Below are 13,956 nucleotides of genomic sequence, written 5' to 3'. Positions count from 1 at the left end.
AGTAGACGGTCAGTGGATGAACTAAGTGTAACTTTGAAGAGCATGTAACACTGCACCCGCACGTCCGTTCCAGTGTAGGAAAGGCAAGGAAAAGAAGTTTTAATTTTGTCCAAATACTACCATCAATAGTAGCAGTAGTTTGTATTGCAAGCACAGCATAGATCCGGTTATTACGGTGGCCACTCCCTACCTCTCTTAATAAGTTTAGCAGTACTCAGTCATTCATGTGTGGATGTATCACTGGTCACTCAATAAAAAGCAAAGCACCTAAAGTCATCCCATATATAAGCAAAAACATCCCATGTGAAGTGATAGATAATCCGATTATTTATCTTCTTGAATTTTCCATTTCTAGTACTCATTTCCACTGTAGGGTGAAAGTTAAATTAATTAAGCAGTAGCCCTTGAGTTGTAACAGAGTATTCTCAGTGCCACCCGTAATAGAAAAGTAAGAGCTTCACCATCTGCATGTACTGGACGGGTACAGTAACGCAACGCAAGTCTAGGTCACTCATCATGGCGTGCGTCTCTTTTTCTCGGGTGCAAGTTTACTGCGCTGGCATTATGCCGGCTTGCAGAAGATAACGTACCAATTTTCCTAAACAAGAGACAAGAAGAAGAATAAGACTGGTGTACTTTCATAGTCGACTCCAATGGAAGTCCATAGTGCTCGTAGAATTTGTTCCTTAAACTCCCACTAATGTTAGAGCAAGGATGAAGAAGTGTGAGGTTAGATAGATACTGGCCTCAATAGTTATGTAATGCGCTTGCAAGTTGCTAGTTGTACTGCAACACAAAGTTCTGCTGAATGATTGAGTTACTCTTAAAGAGCATTGGTTACAGACTATGTCTTTCTTTCTTCATATAGATTCTCCTTCCAAACGAACAAGGAGGAAGGAGCTGGCTAGAGCGGCCCGGCAACGGAGGATCGCTGCCGCTGTGGCCGAATATCGGCGGCTGGTGGCCCTGGAGGACGAAGAAAGTGTGCAGTCGACCACAACAACAACGTCGTCTGCATCGGCCTCCGTGCCCCCACGGGCTGCCACCCAGCACAGTTGTCCACCCAGACTGAGCCGGGCTGCCAAAGCCAAACGCCACCGCCGAGTAGCAAGGACAACAGCTTCCTCTCACAGCCGTTGCACCTGCAAGGCAGTGAAGGCACGCCTGCGCCGCAGTACCCTGATGGTGTCCCGCCTCCAGCAGGAGCTCCACCACTTTTCAAACGTGTTGGAGGTGCTCCGCGTAGAGCACGCCTTGCTCCGCCAGGAGCATGATGCCCTGGCCCAAAAAGTAGACAGCATCCACCCAAAGTGTCCCTTGCCCCTTTTTTAGAGACTTTTGGGGGGTGGGAATTGGGAGTTGGGTTTTTGGGGACTTTTGAAGGACAATCGTTGGGGTTAGGGAGGGTCTTGCGGGAGATTATTTTGTTAGGGATATAAATATACTTTTTCAAACTTTATCTGAGCATACCCGTTTCTTACTGCTTGCCTGGTGGGTGGGGGTTTAACAGTGACTTTGTTTTCCTGAAAGTTTAGTTCCATTTTCTTCCTTTAAGTGTAAATGCCCAAATGTTTTCAACACTAAGTGCCTCTCACAGAGTAAGTGAAGTGAATCCAAGAGTCCTAGGACTTTAGTAGTACTACCGTCAGTCTCTCGTGTCTCCTACTAATACTCCATTATCCCCCCAAACCACCAAACGCTTATCTTACCTGTAATTTGTGTTTGAAAGTAGGGCTAGACCCAGGGCTGGCTCCACGGGAAACAGCGAATAAGGTTGGCAATCTTGGTCGGATAAAATTTCCTCATAGCGGTGGTACTAGTGGTGTGACACAGTGGCAGTTGCATGCCTATGAAAAAAAATTAATCTGGTTTGTCCTCCTGAGCAATTCAACGGTACAATAGAGAATATAGCAGGTGACAGAAGTACACTAGAACAGTGCCACATTGTAGCCTAACAAATGGTAAAGTATAACTACTAATTCGGTTGAAGTTCTTTGACATTAGCCATGGGTCTTTGTCAAGCAGAGTAAGAATATATCCTCGGATTTCTTCACCAGCCTGTTGCTATCACTTTATCCTCCCCAGCAAGTGTGTGGATTTATTGCTGTAATTTAGTCACACATCAATCAAAACCACACAGCCTGGGGGAAGAGGGTTAGGGTTTGAAAAATGGATGGGTACGGGGGTTTTTGGGAAAGGTTTTGGGAGACAAGAAAAAATAGCACAGCATGGACAAACAATTGTGAACATAAACAAATCTTTGGGTACAAACCTATCCATCAATCTTTGAAAGTGCATGCACTACTGCATGCATGTCAGTGAAAAGTAAGTAGTACTTTCGACAACTGTGGAAGAAAGAATGCGACAGTACAGGGCCTGTGTGGAATTATTGATAACTATATTCAACATAAGGTCTCTGTAGCCAGATACCAGAGAGCCTTGCTGGTCACTATAAATCCATTCACAACAACACTCAATGGGGTTGGTCTGGAAGGTATAGTAGATAGAAAAGGAGAAATTGCTTTTTTTCTAGGTGTCCCCTCACTCACCAGGGTTGCCCCTTGGTGACCTGCTTCATCATTGGGGCCATCCCAGTCCTCTACGGGCTGGGGCGTGCTGCAACTTACAAATTACGTAGGAGCACTTACAAATGACTATGTGTGGTGCAGATGTGATAGTGGAGTGGACTAAGTGATGTGTTAAGGGATCAATTTAGAAGCAGAGAGAGATCCAAGAAATGCAGTCACAGTCAGAGAAAAAGGCAAGGGATACTGTATCTATGTTGTTGTAGTTGTCCTGTTGGAAGTGGTAAGTAAGTTGCCTGCAGAAAAAAAATCCTCTTATTAGCGGCACTCCTCCATTGCAGCCGACACTTCGTCCATCGATGTTGGTCACCAGAAGACACCCTGTCCACTGCCTGCCTGATGCTGAATTGTGGCTCGCTAATGTGAAGCCTGACTCCATCCTTTTTTCCCCATTGCAGAGACTGAAACCCGGCCTGTAATTATTCAACGAAAAACAGGAAGTGATATAATATTACAACACCACTGATAAATAAATATAAGGTATGTAGGCTGTGGAGTGCAAAAAGTCACACTTTGATTTTCCAAGTAGACAGTACAATATTTTTGAAAGTGCGTACTCTGTCTGAGTCACCTTTTGAAGGATAAATAAGTAGGGGCAAATTAATGTAGCGGATCTTTCCCCTCAAGCTAGGTGTACTGTAAACTGTGTTTTAGAACAAAATTAGATCTTCCTAGCAGTGCTCCCACCCAGACCCTTACTAAAGCCAGTCGCAAAAATGTAGAAGACCCCCAATCAAATCTCAAAAAACGAGGCCTAGCAGAAAACTGGTGACAAAACTTACTTTGAAAGTAAAAGTAGGGCGAAGTACCCCCTTACTAATTACCCCTTACCCACCGTGGATTGTATTCAAACCACTTGCAAGCAACCAAGCAAAAGTATCCATAGCCAGCATCGCTCCAAGACTCGAAATCCCCCCCACTCAAACACATGCAATTGAAATACTGCTAACCCTAACGAACCCTAAGTTAAGAATAGTGGCAAAGGCTTTCTTTAACTATGCCAAATCCCCCCTTTCCCACCATGGGTTTTCTTCAAATGACTTGCAACCAAAATTACACATTCTCACGAGTGCTCTAAGACCCCAGAACTCAGTTGCAAAAATCTAGAACACCCCGAAACACATGCAATCCTACTGCGAGGGCTAACCCTAACGAACCCTAAGTTACAAAAAGTGCCAAAAGGCTTTTCCGCGAGGATTTTGTCCCAACCACTTCTACCCGGTAATAGACCTTCCCAGGAATGCCCCAAGACCCGCCAACCCACCCGCCAAGAAGCATAACACCCCCAAACAGGCCAAAAGCAAAATCTCATACTTGCAATATTTCTCGGCCTTCGGTCCAAATGCGCTGCGTAGCTAGGCCATAAGTCGGGGTTGCCACCACGGATTTCCTGAAAAGCAAATGCAATCAAGATTAGAGTGTCCCAGCAGTGCTCCCATACCCCGAAACCCACCCACAAACACCAGGAAGCCCCCCAAACAGGCCCCCGAAAACGCTACATTGAGCAAAATGTCAGGAATAGACAAAAAAAATCGGCCTAGATTTTGTCCCAACCACTTCTACCCGGTATTAGACCTTCCCAGGAATGCCCCAAGACCCGCCAACCCACCCGCCAAGAAGCATAACACCCCCAAACAGGCCAAAAGCAAAATCTCATACTTGCAATATTTCTCGGCCTTCGGTCCAAACGCGCTGCGTAGCTAGGCCATAAGTCGGGGTTGCCACCACGGATTTCCTGAAAAGCAAATGCAATCAAGATTAGAGTGTCCCAGCAGTGCTCCCAGACCACGAAACTCACCCACAAACAGACGGAACCCCCCCTAAAAGCACCTTAAAGGCAAGCAAGTCATCAAAAACACAAAAAAATTTCCGCCTGGGATTTGGTCCAAACCACTTTTATCCGGTATTAGAGCTTCCCAGCAATGGCACCAGAGCCGTCAACCCAGGAGAAAACGAGTAGAAGACCCCCAAACAGCCAAACAAAAGTACAAAAATGGGGACTCTGTCAATTTTTCCCAAATTTCCCAAATCACTCCGCGCGCGCTCTGCAGCTAGGCCCTAACTCCCCTCTGCCACCATGGATTTGCTTCAAACCTCTTGCAAAGTAAAGTATATATAGCCAGCAGTGCGCCCAGACCCCGAAACCCACCCACAAACACCAGGAAGCCCCCCAAACAGGCCCCCGAAAACGCTACATTGAGCAAAATGTCAGAAATAGCCAAAAAAAATCGGCCTGGATTTTGTCCCAACCACTTCTACCCGGTATTAGACCTTCCCAGGAATGCCCCAAGACCCGCCAACCCACCCGCCAAGAAGCATAACACCCCCAAACAGGCCAAAAGCAAAATCTCATACTTGCAATATTTCTCGGCCTTCGCTCCAAACGCGCTGCGTAGCTAGGCCATAAGTCGGGGTTGCCACCACGGATTTCCTGAAAAGCAAATGCAATCAAGATTAGAGTGTCCCAGCAGTGCTCCCAGACCCCGAAACTCACCCACAAACACCAGGAAGCCCCACAAACAGGCCCCCGAAAACGCTACATTGAGCAAAATGTCAGAAATAGCAAAAAAAAAATCGGCCTGGATTTTGTCCCAACCACTTCTACCCGGTATTAGACCTTCCCAGGAATGCCCCAAGACCCGCCAACCCACCCGCCAAGAAGCATAACACCCCCAAACAGGCCAAAAGCAAAATCTCATACTTGCAATATTTCTCGGCCTTCGGTCCAAACGCGCTGCGTAGCTAGGCCATAAGTCGGGGTTGCCACCACGGATTTCCTGAAAAGCAAATGCAATCAAGATTAGAGTGTCCCAGCAGTGCTCCCAGACCACGAAACTCACCCACAAACAGACGGAACCCCCCCTAAAAGCACCTCAAAGGCAAGCAAGTCATCAAAAACACAAAAATTTTCCGCCTGGGATTTGGTCCAAACCACTTTTATCCGGTATTAGAGCTTCCCAACAATGGTCCCAGAGCCGTCAACTCACCTGCAAAGAGGTACAACAACACCCCCACAAGTGCTGAGTCTTTCTTCATTGGGCGTAAACCAGCCCTCTGGTTTGATGGAAATAGGAGTCTGGAGGAGGAGGATAGAGGAGCACGTCTTCTGAACTTGTGAACCTGAGGAATGCAGACTGCGGCAACTTCAAATCAATTAGCAAACCAGTGAAGACAGTTCTGCTGATGGGCTTGTTTTTGTGATTATCTGATTAAAGTTTGAAATATATTAACTGTGCACAACAAAGAAAGACAGACACACAGGAATAAAAGTGAATAAGGACGAAAAAGAAAGTTATTGATTCGTTGTCTCATTTTCAGGGCTCGGTATCACGGTCCAGGAATGAGAATAAGGCTTCGTCATCATACTCCGGGAATTCAGGCAGGGTGAGCTCAGTGTCACCTGACAGAGTAGAAATTCCCTCATCTATGTTGCTGGCCACCTCCTCTTCATCCGGCACGCTTTCTCGTACTCTGAAATCTGGTGGTATGAGGTGCTGATTCATCTTGATCATTGTTAACCTCTCCACATTTTTGGGCGAGAGGCGGCTCCGTTTGGGAGTTACAATGCCACCAGCAGCACTGAAAACCCGTTCAGAAGACACGCTTGCGAGTGGGCAAGACAAGTAGTTTAAAGCCAGGTTGGTGAGCTGTGGCCACAATTCTTTTTTCCCATGCCAATACGCCAATGGGTCAGAATTAACATAGACCTCTGTTGAGTCATTCAGATAGTCCTTCACCATCGACTCAAGGTCCTCCTCATCCAAGGTTCCTCCACTTTGCTTAGCTCTTGCTGTGCCTCTGACCTTTTGAGAACCAAACCCACGCAGAGCTAGCCAATCCTCTTCAGCCTCCAATGTTTCTGTTGTGTCTCGTGCAGATGATCCGGTTGCCGGTGTCTTTAACGGCTGAGAGGTCACTTGTGCCACAGCCACAGGTGCAGAAGTGGATTGTTTTGACTGGGGATGGCCTGCTGATGTACTGCCATTTCCTTCAATTTCCAGCCGTTCTCTTTCAAACCTCTTGGCTGACAAGGCTAGCCAATGTTTGTACTTTGGAACATGTTCATCATCAAAAGGAAAGAATGCTTGGCCTGCCAGCGCCTTTTTGTAGCGTGGATCCAGAATAGTAGCACAAATGTAATGCTCTTCTGAGTGGATCTTTTTAAGACGTTCATCACCTTGTAGGAGCTCTAATAATTTCTCAGCCAGAAGAAAAGAGTCTTGGTTTTTTACATCTTTTTCAAACACAGAACACACCTCCTTCAGTTGGTCCTCCAGCATGTACAACAATGGGATAGCTTTTCCCAAATTACAGTCCTCCTTGCTGACTGCACGCGTGAAGAACTCAAAAGGACGAAGCATGCGTGTCAGGCTTTGAACTATGTTCCATTGCGCCGCACCCATCCTCAGCTCCTCTGTACCCTCTGTAAGGAAATATTGATCGAGTTCCGTATACTGCTCATACAGACGCTCAAGCATGTAGAAGGTTGAGTTCCAACGTGTTACCACCTCCTGGATGAGTGCTTTCACTGGCATTTTACGTTGATATAGCAGGCTCCTCAGCTGCTTCCGGGCCTTAAAAGAATGGCTGAAATGCTTGCACATTTTTCGGCAGGTGTCCAATACGCTGTACGCTGCACTGCCTTTATTACCCAAGAATTTTTAGACAACCAGGTTTATACAGTGCGCCAAACACGGCACTCTGAAATAGTTACCGTCCCTCATGGCCTTAACTATATTGGCGCCATTGTCCGTGGAAACATAACCAACCTGGCGTTTTAGTGGGGACAGCCAGTTAAGGACCTTTGTGTTAAAGAGATCCAAAATGTTTTCTGCTGTGTGACGTTTCTCCAAACCAAACATTGCTAGTGTTGCATGTTTCCGAGCAGCTTTAAAAACAATGTCCGTGTCAACACCTGTGTTTAGCTTTGCTTTAGCCACTGAAAAAGAGACCCAGTGTGCAGTGATGCACATGTAATCAGCGCCTGCGCCACTGGTCCACATGTCTGTTGTCATATGTATAGTGTGAACAGCACTCTTCTGCAAAGCTGCCCCAATCACCTTCAGAACATCTTCATGTAGTGCTGGAACCGCAACTCGGGCAAAATAGAACCGGCTAGGAACCTTCCATTTAGGGCAGAGCGCTGCCACTAATTCTAGAAAACCAACCCCTTCTACAAAAGAAAGAGGGAGAAGGTCCAGAGCTAGCATTTTAGCCAGCTTAGTGTTATATAGACGCGTCAGTGGGTGGTTGCGTTCATATTGCGCTTCTGTAAACAACATCTTTTTAATGTTGCCCTGGACCAAGGATTTACGGGATGATGATGATATCTTCGACCCAGTTACGCTCACTGATGAACTTTTCCGCATTGATGTCTCACTCTCTCCCACACTCTTAGTGTGCCTCACATGGGGTGTGCTGCTGACAGGGGTACTGGGTGTAAGTGAAGTGTTTGAATCGTCTTCTTCCTCCTCGTCATCATCAGATGAAAAATCAACGTTTTCATTACGTGCAATTCCGGCTTCCTTGACCGCCTCTAGGTGCGGAAACCATTGGACAGGGTGCGCTCTCTCAAGATGACCTCTCTGGCCTCCGGTACCATAGTTAGAACCAAGCTTACCACGACTAACTCGAAGCTTACAAATGCTACAAATGGCTACGTTTTCCATTTTTGGGCAAACACTAAAGAAGTCCCAAACTGGAGACTTGAAATGTCTTTGGGGGCCGGAGGAGGCGGCGATACTGGTGGTGGTGGTCCTGCTGCTAATGCCAGATGAAGTGGAGGATGTGGATTGCCGAACTTCAGTACGTTTTGCAGTTTCACCACCACGAATTGAGGTCGAGGTGGGTACCTTCTTGCGAGGAAGAAATATGGAAGCGGTAGGTGTTGGTGTACTACTTAACTCCAAATCTAATGATTGTTGTGTTTCCATTTCCATTGCCTCCTCGTCGACATCATCATCACGCTCAGCAGCTTCTCGGGATAGGGTCAAAATGTCTCTTTGCTGCATGCCCGGTGGGGCTGCAGTGACCTTTGTGATGACTGGCTCATCGTCATCGTGAGAGGCTTCATCACCAGCAGTATCTGTCACTTCTTGTTGAGCCTCATCACAATCCATAGCTATGAGTTTTTCGACGACCTTCCTTTTACGCGTAGGTACCTTTGTCAGATCATGGTGTGCCTCACTGTCAGACCGCAGTGGTGGTTCCCAAGACGGATCACTTGCATCAGAAGGAGGTGGGCTTGAAGAAGATGTAGACACCCCCCTTGATCTTTTCCTTGCTAGGGATGTGGAAGACAATGAATGATCATCAGGAGAAGTGGCTTCCAATGATACCTCGGCTTCATTGTCGATTTCCTGATGTGCCCCTACTTCGGGAGGAACAACTATTGTGGGCACTTGTGACCCTCCATGCACCTCTGCTTGCTCAACTCCTTTTGCTGCCTCTCCTTCCACATGAACTTGGGCGTGTGCTTGCACATGGTGTTGTTGTTGCGGCTGTGGTTGTTCAACACTTGTCAGATGAGTTACAACAACCTGTGTTGATTCAGGGACATTGCTGCTACTTTCTTGTGATGAGCCAACATCACTGGTCGATGGTGATTGGAGAAGTACACTGACTGCCTCTGAAGCACTCAAGGGCTTTGACTTAAGTTGGCGTGGTGGTGGAGGCACTGAACCCAATGTAGCAGGGGTGCTGCTCCCAGCTTGGTCCCCAGCAGATCCTGCTGCTGCTGCAGGCGTACTTTTTTTTTTGCTCCCAAAAAACGTGGCGGTTGGCACACCAGCCTCCTTGGTAACTTGCTTCTTCTGCTCCTTACTAGCAACTTTCTTGCTAGAGGAGCTACGGAGAACTTTTTTTGGGGCCATCATCTTCAGAGCAGGTCAGACAGCAGGCCGCAGTTGCACGAATTGTAGAGTTGTCTGAGGCCAGACGTGACGTTGCGTGACGTTATGCTGCACACACACACCGCTGCAGGACTTCTTCCTGGCACTGGTGGTTCTCTTGAGTCTTGTGCACCTAAAAACAATGGAAGACAGAGGAACATCAGTTCAGTTATACACCACAGAAAAATCGGAAAAAAACAGAAATATCAGCACAATCCCATTCCATCCATGCCCTCCATGATGTTTAAGTTCAAGACAGCCCACAGAAAAACTAGGCCCATGCTAGACTCAAATACCCCTGGTGAAAAGGCCACAAGTACAGCCCCAAAAAACGAAAATCACTGAAAAATCAGCACAATCCCAATCCATCCATGCCCTCCATGATGTTTAAGTTCAAGACAGCCCACAGAAAGACTAGGCCCATGCTAGACTCAAATACCCCTGGTGAAAAGGCCACAAGTACAGCCCCAAAAAACGAAAATCACTGGGAAATCAGCACAATCCCAATCCATCCATGCCCTCCATGATGTTTAAATTCAAGACAACCCACAGAAAGACTAGGCCCATGCAAGACTCACTACCCCTGGGCATAAAGGTTGAAAAGTAGGCAAAATGGTGGCAGGCCTAACAACAAAGCCTGCATTCAAAATGGCCACTTGCCTCCCAGCACATGGCCAGTGCCTGTAGCAGCACTCAAAATGGCCACCAGCCACATGGCCTGTCACTCCCCATGAACACCCCCAAAAATCGAAAAACACTGCAAAATCAGCACAATCCCATTCCATCCATGCCCTTCATGATGTTTAAGTTCAAGACAGCCCACAGAAAGACTAGGCCCATGCTAGACTCAAATACCCCTGGTGAAAAGGCCACAAGTACAGCCCCAAAAAACGAAAATCACTGAAAAATCAGCACAATCCCAATCCATCCATGCCCTCCATGATGTTTAAGTTCAAGACAGCCCACAGAAAGACTAGGCCCATGCTAGACTCAAATACCCCTGGTGAAAAGGCCACAAGTACAGCCCCAAAAAAACGAAAATCACTGAAAAATCAGCACAATCCCAATCCATCCATGCCCTCCATGATGTTTAAATTCAAGACAACCCACAGAAAGACTAGGCCCATGCAAGACTCACTACCCCTGGGCATAAAGGTTGAAAAGTAGGCAAAATGATTGCAGGCCTAACAACAAAGCCTGCATTCAAAATGGCCACTTGCCTCCCAGCACATGGCCAGTGCCTGTAGCAGCACTCAAAATGGCCACCAGCCACATGGCCTGTCCCTCCCCATGAACATCCCCAAAAATCGAAAAACACTGCAAAATCAGCACAATCCCATTCCATCCATGCCCTCCATGATGTTTAAGTTCAAGACAGCCCACAGAAAGACTAGGCCCATGCTAGACTCAAATACCCCTGGTGAAAAGGCCACAAGTACAGCCCCAAAAAACGAAAATCACAGAAAAATCAGCACAATCCCAATCCATCCATGCCCTCCATGATGTTTAAATTCAAGACAACCCACAGAAAGACTAGGCCCATGCAAGACTCACTACCCCTGGGCATAAAGGTTGAAAAGTAGGCAAAATGGTTGCAGGCCTAACAACAAAGCCTGCATTCAAAATGGCCATTTGCCTCCCAGCACATGGCCAGTGCCTGTAGCAGCACTCAAAATGGCCACCAGCCACATGGCCTGTCCCTCCCCATGAACACCCCCAAAAATCGAAAAACACTGCAAAATCAGCACAATCCCATTCCATCCATGCCCTCCATGATGTTTAAGTTCAAGACAGCCCACAGAAAGACTAGGCCCATGCTAGACTCAAATACCCCTGGTGAAAAGGCCACAAGTACAGCCCCAAAAAATGAAAATCACTGAAAAATCAGTCAAATCCCATTCCATCCATGGCCTCCATGATGTTTAAGTTCAAGACAGCCCACAGAAAGACTAGGCCCATGCTAGACTCAAATACCCCTGGTGAAAAGGCCACAAGTACAGCCCCAAAAAACGAAAATCACTGAAAAATCAGCACAATCCCAATCCATCCATGCCCTCCATGATGTTTAAGTTCAAGACAACCCACAGAAAGACTCAGTCCACCCACCACTGAGTACCCCTGGGCAAAAGGCCCCAAAACAGCCCAAAAATCGAAAATTCCAAAATTTTAGTTGCAGCAACTGTAATGCCCCAAACAAACTTACTTGTAAAATTTCTAATCCAACAGTGATCCAAAGAAAGTCAAAAAGGCATCAAATCCAAATATCCAGCAGCATCCACAAAAAGTAATCCTTCCCGCTCCAGATCCAAATGAAAAGTGACCAGGAGATGGACAAAGCACTGGGAGGAGCCTGCTGGACAGGAACAGGAAGTTGAAGACTGTGGGGCACTTCCTTCCTCCCACCCCCCTCCCCCCTCCCCAAAATGGACTCCTCGCTAAAAAAGTGCAGGCAAATGTCAACCTAAGGAGTTATTCAGATAAAAATCATCATTTCAAGAAGGTTTATGCTGCTTGCTGGTGGATTTCTTGTGCAGAATTGCAAATTTTATATTTTCGCTTGTGCGAGATTGTTGCTGCTCGCCGCATCTCAAATCTCGCAATTGCGAAGTACCGCGAGACGTGATCTCGCCGTACTCGCGTTGACAAACTCTCGCTGTGCAAGTTGGAAAGCCGCGATGACGTAATCGCGCTCGCCAAATTCCCGCGGGATCACACAGCAAGATCCAAAATGGCGCAGCACTCGCAAAATATCGAGAAAAACAACTCGGCAAACGATGATAAACGCCGCGCGCCGCAAAAATTGTATCACCAACGACGCGAGCCGCAAAACAAATCCGCTGCGTGCGAATTTGCGGATTTTGCGGGAAATTCGCAAATCTCGCGGATTGCGAATTTCCCAAAAATCCGCAAAATCCGCGAGCGTAACGGATTTTCCGCCCATGCTTAATCCAGAGGGCAACGGCCCCCCGCAGCCCCAACTCCACCCAACACCCCCTACCCTATAATTCCAGAATCATAATTTTTGACATGTATAGTTTCACCTCGTACCCCTGCTTTTAGTGAATTCCATACTGTGCCCAAGAAGGCTGATCCAAGGTTTCTTTCTACAAACTCTGGTATTCATTTTCTCATATGCTCCACGTGTGCCTCATCAAGCTCTTTCAAACGTCCATGATGAACATTGCTTTGCTTGTTCCCCCATTCCTTGTATCTCCAGCATTAATGGGCTGTGGTCTGACAAATATCTAGGAGCTTTTTCAGTTACACTTCTTTGTCTAATTGTATATGAGACAAAAAAGTAATCCAGTCTCACATAATTCTTATAGGGCACAGAGTAATATGTGTCCCCGTGATCTTGTGGTCTTAACTCCCACCACACATCACACAGCCCGTGCTCTTCACACATATTAAACAGAATGCAAAACAACAGTTGATGGGCAGAATGCAGAACAATGTCATACATTCACCCCAGTACAGAGATCTGGGCCTAAATCCATCGTTTGTTTGCACTCCACACCACCCCAGTTCAGACATGGCCATATGCAAATCAGCCTTGACCCTGTACCTCATGGGAACAGTCCAGCCCGAACTGCCAAGCCATGGCTATCCTGGACCGGAATCAAGCATCCTAGGACCGTTTCTGGCTCTCAGCCGTCTTCAGCCAGTATAGCTTGACTCCAGTGGTGTGGAGAGCATGAGACTCACGTCTGAGCATACCCATCCCACTCGGGGTGACAAAATGCAAAACAGTTGATGAACAGAATGCAGAACAATGTCATACATTCACCCCAGTACAGAGAACTGGGACTAAATCCATCGTTTTTTTGCACTCCACACCACCCCAGTTCAGACATGACCATATGCAAATTATTATTATTTATTATTTTGAGTATTTATAAAGCGCGACTGATACCTTGCAGGCTTCCTGGCGCTGGAGAATACTCTGCTGAGGAGAGACCGGAATAACTAGCAGACGGGCAGAATTTAGGGGAATAGCCAGGTCTTGATGCGTTTCCTAAATGGAAGAAGTAGTGAGATCTGGCTTATGTCAATGGGCAAGCTGTTCCATAACTTGGCCGCTGCGACCCTGAAGGATCTGCCCCCCGTTCTGGCTTTGTTGAATCTGGGCACCTTTACCAGACAGGCCGAGGATGATCGTAAGTCTCTGGTGGGCGTGTACCACAGAAACAAAGCTTGCAGGGGTCTGGGCCCGAGTCCATGCAGAGCCTTAAAGACAATGCAGAGGGACTTGAAGGCCACACGCTGCTTTAAGGGTAGCCAATGTAGCTCGGCCAGGGCTGCTGTGGCCGAAGACCTTCTCGTCCAGGCAAGAGCCAGCTTGGCGGCGGCGGATTGAATTCTTTGAAGTCGGTCCAGCAGCGTGACAGGAGACTCAAGGAGCAGGGTGTTACAATAGTCAAGGCGACTGAGTATCGTACACCTGACTATCGACCCCCGGGCTTGTGCAGGGAGAAGTGGCA

The sequence above is a fragment of the Lissotriton vulgaris genome, chromosome 5, assembly GCF_964263255.1.
Source record: "Lissotriton vulgaris chromosome 5, aLisVul1.2, whole genome shotgun sequence".
Classification (NCBI taxonomy): Eukaryota; Metazoa; Chordata; class Amphibia; order Caudata; family Salamandridae; genus Lissotriton; species Lissotriton vulgaris.
The sequence above is the reverse complement of the archived record's forward strand: the minus strand, read 5'-3'. Positions refer to the sequence as shown.